General features: G+C 35.1%; 1 long non-coding RNA gene across 1 annotated transcript; it reads left to right on the top strand.

Annotated features, from left to right (window-relative positions):
- On the top strand, positions 1 to 2,483 carry LOC131931249 (uncharacterized). Its single transcript, XR_009384266.1, has 4 exons — positions 1 to 43; positions 400 to 453; positions 1,596 to 1,673; positions 1,851 to 2,483. It is a non-coding gene; the product is annotated as an uncharacterized LOC131931249 (long non-coding RNA).
- The last annotated feature ends 3,222 nt before the right edge of the window (positions 2,484 to 5,705 follow it).

Genomic DNA, 5,705 nt, shown 5'->3' with positions numbered 1-5,705 from the left:
AGATGTTTTGTGTTTTGTAAGAAAAAGAAGGATATGTATGAAGGTATGGCATATCACACAAATATAAAATATACCATTTAAAATAAAATATAAAATGAATTACAATTTGCAAAATATAATTACCTATTTATTTTAAAAAATACATTTTAAAAATATGATGGTTTTAAACCAAATGTTTTAAGGTGTTTTGTGTTAGGAATGCATTCTTTAAAAAACGACAACCGACAGATGATAGAAAAGAAATAGTGTGTTATAATCTGTTATAACAAAAATTGTCCTCTTTGTTGTGCTAAACAAATTTTAAATATAATATTGAATGTTAGGCTTCAGAAATGTAAATCACAATGAGGTGTAATGTATTTAGTATATATTCTAATGGCTTTTTTTTCAATTTCGTAGGCTCTACTAACAACGAAGGCAGAGAAATGTCAAACACGTATATGAATATGGCAGGTAATAACGGTTTGGATTCCTAATTATGTAGAATTTAATTTCAAAACGGTGCAGTATATTTAATGGCTACAGGACATTACCCCCGGACATCCCCCCCCCCCCGGAGCAATTACCCCCCTGTCAATTACCCCCTGGAGAATTCCCCCCCCCCCCACCCCCATTCATCAAGATAGAATCCTGATTCTAACTCCAACTCTATACCATTATATTACCTTAATCCTAACCTTAAGACAAAGACGAAAAACCTAACAATTCACCTCACCTTAAAATAAACCCAAAACCAAACCCAACTCTAGACATTCATTTAAGCCTAACCCTGATCCTAGCACTAATCCTAGCCCTAGCCCTAACCCCAACCCTTGCGCTCGCCCTAGTCTTAGCCCTAATCCTAACCCTATTCCTAACTCTAACCCTAGCGCTAACCCTAGACCTAAACCTAGACCTAGCCCAAATTCAAACCCTAGCTCTAAATCTAGCTGAACCTTAAGCTATGACCGGGGGGGGGGGGGGAAGGGGGGTAATGTCCGACTGGGCGGGGGGTAATTGACGGGGGGATAGACATGGGGGTAATTACTCCGGGGGGGGGGATGTCCGGGGGTTAAATAGGCAGGGGGGTAATGCCCAGTTCCCATATTTAATTGTGTGAAATCTTAGTTTTGCCACATCAGCCATTGCAATTAGTTATACGTATGTTTAATTATCGCAACTTAATCTATGATTTAATTAATGACAAGGTTTTTCAACAAATTGGCCTACATTTGAATAATTTATTAATTTATCTCTGTTTGTAAGTAACCTCGTAAGTGATTAAATATGGGGGGAAAAAATAAAAAAACATTAAATTTCGCACTAATTAATCCTAATTTTCTCTACATTAGATTTTGCCTAATTTTATTTTACTTTTTTAATTTGTAATATTTAAGTTGCAAAAATATTTTTTTTGGGTTTACTATATCCGTAACCACAAAAATGAAGTTTGCAAGTAAAAGTAGGCCAATTCATTTTATTAAACTAAAACTAAAAAGTTTCATATATTTATAATCGTAATAAATGTAAATTATTGTATTTAAAAAGAGTATAGTCCACTATTATATAATGTGTTAAAACAATGCAATTAAAAAGTGTTTTTTTTTTTCTCACAGTGAATACTGACACTTCATTGAAGATACGGCAAAGACACGATTATGACGAAATCGATGTTGTTACTCAAGAAATTGATAGTATGCATGTTTCGTTTTTAGTGTAATTTATTTGTTAACGATAAATTAGAAGAAAAAAATTAAACATTAAAAACAATTATTTTAGAAAAAACTAACAATTCTGGTTTCCATCATATTATTTGGATTTAAAAAAAAATTATGACATGCTCTCATATAATCATGTTTCTTTTGTTTCAGATTCCAAGTATGAGCAATTTTCAGTGGCGCCAAAAAGTCACTATCAAAATGTAACCATAGGGTCAAGTATTTAATTATACAATCACAAGTTTAATTAGGGGTTGAAGACTTATGATTTAATTATGCATCATAGTAGTAAGAGTTACCTAGAATCAATATATCTGTAACTAATTCTTTTGGGTAATTTTTGGGATAATTACACAAAATGTTGGTTACTACATACATTACAATTGATGTGATTAACTTGTGATTTAAAAACAAGATCTCTTAAGCTGAGTAGTTTTATTACATCGCTATAAATAGAAAATGTGATAATTGAGAGGTCTCTGTTTGGTTTACATAAGTATATTGTTTTCCATACAACTCTAAAAATTGACAGTTAAATTAACATGTGACAATAACATTATGCAGATATCGCAATAATCTATATATATAATTCTCTTCTGGGAGCCGTTAGAAAACAAGCTGCAAGCGCGCCTTACAGTCCCCTCTCTTCCTCTCTATCGCTACCACCCCCCACCCCCTCGCGTGGTCTGGTGAGCTGTGGTTCACGCTGTTTACATTTTACAATCATAGAGACGGGTTTGATAACGGCTATTAGTGGCAGATAATTTACTTTGAAACGATTTTAAACTTAGAGGAGGTAACTAAGAGGAGGCTGCTTTGATGTGGTGGGGGGGGGGGGGGGTTAGTGTTTTTAACAGTAGCGTAGCGAGGGGGGGGCGGGGGGGGGGGGGGACATATGTCCCCGGGCGCCGACCTTAGGGGGCGCCAAAATGGGTAGGAAAAATAAATTGAAAGGTTGAGGGGGGTGCAAATCGAAAGTTTGAGGGCGGGGGTGCAAATCGAAATCTCGAGGGGGGGGATGCAAATCGAAAGTTTGAGGGGGGGGGGGGTGCAAATCAAAATCTTGAGGGGGGGTGCAAATCGAAAAGTTTGTCCCCGGGCGCCGGGAAGGGTTGCTACGCCTCTGGTTTTTAAGCAAATATTTTCAGTGGCAGCATTGCTACTGTCGAATTTACCAATTATAAATTACTGAAAAGTAGAAAAAAAAACAACTAAATAGCGGCGTATGATACGCAGCGGGTCGGCTTGTTAGACATTAAAATTTTACTAAACCATGTTTGTTGTGTCTTTTTTTTTAAAGAAACAAATCGCCAAATACAGTTTATAGTTTAGTAAGTAACAGGGGTGCTGTGTATAAGAGGGTAGGCCTACTCTAAAAAATTTCGTGTCAAGAAATAGAATGTAGGCCTATATTAAAAAAAAACATCTAAAAACTTTCAAATTATTGGCCACTTTACTGCTAAACTAATGTTTATGATCCATTGTATGTTATGTTGTTATTTTAAACCGCCTTTAATAAAACTTCGCTCTTCTAAATTTATTTTTTGGTTAATTATTTTTCTATTTGTAAATGTTAGTGCTTAATACATGCATACAAATAAGAGCTAATTAGTTTAAATGTCAAAAACGACATTCTCAATGGTTAATTTGTTCCAAGTTAATTTTATTGTGAACTTGTGGTAAAAAAAAATCCTGTTTATTTCTCTATTGGAAGTCTGAAAGTTACCAGATGGGTTGTGCTTCTCATCAGGTATAATATAGAGACCATATTTCCATGCTAGCAATATGTTTGCAGGCATTACAAGACCTTTTCTTCGCTTGCAGATGCGTTTCCTGGATCACTATCACTAAGGCACTATATTGTTAAATTAAGATCAACGAGAACAAAAGAGGCGTAGCGACACATTCCGGCGCCCGGCTTGAACTATTGAATTTGCGCCCCTGTCCCTTGTATTCCTTCATAGTCATTTTTGATGGCTAACAAAATGCCCCCCCCCCCCCACTGGCCATCCACTTTATCTATTTTTGGTACGATTTTTACCTCCCCCTCCGCTTCGTCACACATCGTCACAAAAAGCCAGAATCCCACCCAGGCAAAGAAATGACCCCGCACCTCAGCTTAGAAAACTTTCAATTTGCTGTTGGTTTTTTTTTTTTAAATTAAACAACTAAAAAACAATTTCTTTTAAAAATGATTACTGAACTCAGTTATCATTAAATAATTTATTGAGTTTCTATTATAATTTACAAAATACCCCCTGTAAAAACGCAAAATAAAGGCTATTAATTCAGGTTCCAACATAACTTAACAAAACAACAACTAACTGCTTAATTGTTAAGAGTCCCTGAGATAACGCAATGTTAGGTAAGATTCAGATATAGGTCAAATATAGGCGGCAAGTAGAATACTAGCGAAGGTCAGCTATATATTTGGTCAAGCAGAACCAATAGCATTGCACTTGCAGTGGAACGAACAAACGCCACAAACGTTGTTCTGTTGAAATTTTGTTTTATTACCGACATCCTACGATTTATTTTTTAATCGAATAAAGCAAATATCAATTTTGTTTATTTTCAAAAATATAGTTAAAGTTACTTAATAAAAAATACAATTACAATTTTTAAAGTGTTATTAGGCCTATATTTCTACGATTTCTACAAGTACAACAAAATACAAAGTGTTAGAGATCGGTAGGTGTTGGCATTAATAAATAAACAATATGCCTGGATATTCCTTCCACTGACTACTACATTATAATTTATATGAACACTATGACCCTAGCAAATTTGTTATATTGCGACTGCTTAAGCTATGACCTATATTAAAGTTTTTATATGCACCTACACAGACCACTCTTTCTGAGTCGACCGAGACGGGACTTTTCTGCCGCTGACAAGAACACGTGAGCGGGCGAACGTAGGAGAAGTATTGATTTTAAAATATTTAAACAAATTCTGATCTAGATCAAGAATTTAAAAAATAACATACAACGCGCGTGATATATTTGTTTAATTTACGACTTTTCTCCTCGCACTTCTGGTGAGAAAACATAACACCCAAAAGCCTCAAAATTGAATGTTGCTATTTACCCGTGATTCCGCAGGTGTCTCGCATTTTCTTCTCGCAATTTACCGCCTCGCCATTTCCCCAACATGCACTTTTAAATTTAATCAATGGTTTGATTTTTAATTAGGTAAAACTTTGTAATTATGAAATCTTATAAACCCATTTTTTTGTCAGTCTATTACAAAAAAAAAAAAAACTATGTGTGTTTGACTAGGCAAATTGGTGCGCATGATTGATGGTGCGGCCGTGTATTGAACGAGTGAAAGTGTGACGCGGTACGCAAGGAAGTGACGTTTATGTGTGAATGCGTTATTGCCGTCTGATCTTGAGCGTCGGTGTGAAAGGACGTTTGTTCAATTTGTTGACTGGTATGACTCAAGATTTGTGAGATGTGAATGGAAATAAAGATTATAAAGAAGTCTAATACAAGAACAAAGTGAAGGAAGGAATTACTGAGTTTGTCTTATCTACAATTTGTCATCTAGTCATCTGGATGTGAAATAGCCTAATGGTTGCTTAGGGTTGTAACCTCAATCCGGTGGTGGTATTTCATACTTCATAGCATCGAATCAAGTGACACAAAGCTCTGGCATAGCACGACACATGAGCAGTCGTAACAACCTACCTAACATTTTCAAACTATATAATAACATTCAAACTTTGTAGCGAATTCAACTAACTGATTGTTCTTGATCTTGCTATTTGAAATAAAACTGCATCGATTTGACTAGAATTAAGTAGGCCCTAGCTATATAGTATATGTAAGAACAATTCATAAAACTAACGTTTGATATTTAAAAGTTTAATGATAAAAGAAAAGAAAATGTTTTTTTGAGTTATTTTACATAAGGAAATGTGAAACCACAGTACAAGGCATGTCAGCTGACGTTAGAATTGATGCTTATCTTAGACATAGAGATGTTTAAATTTAAAGTCATATT

The sequence above is a fragment of the Physella acuta genome, unplaced genomic scaffold (assembly GCF_028476545.2).
Source record: "Physella acuta isolate Inbredline_101_S28 unplaced genomic scaffold, ASM2847654v3 ptg001929l, whole genome shotgun sequence".
Taxonomy (NCBI): Eukaryota; Metazoa; Mollusca; class Gastropoda; family Physidae; genus Physella; species Physella acuta.
This window is presented reverse-complemented; position numbering and strand designations above follow the sequence as displayed.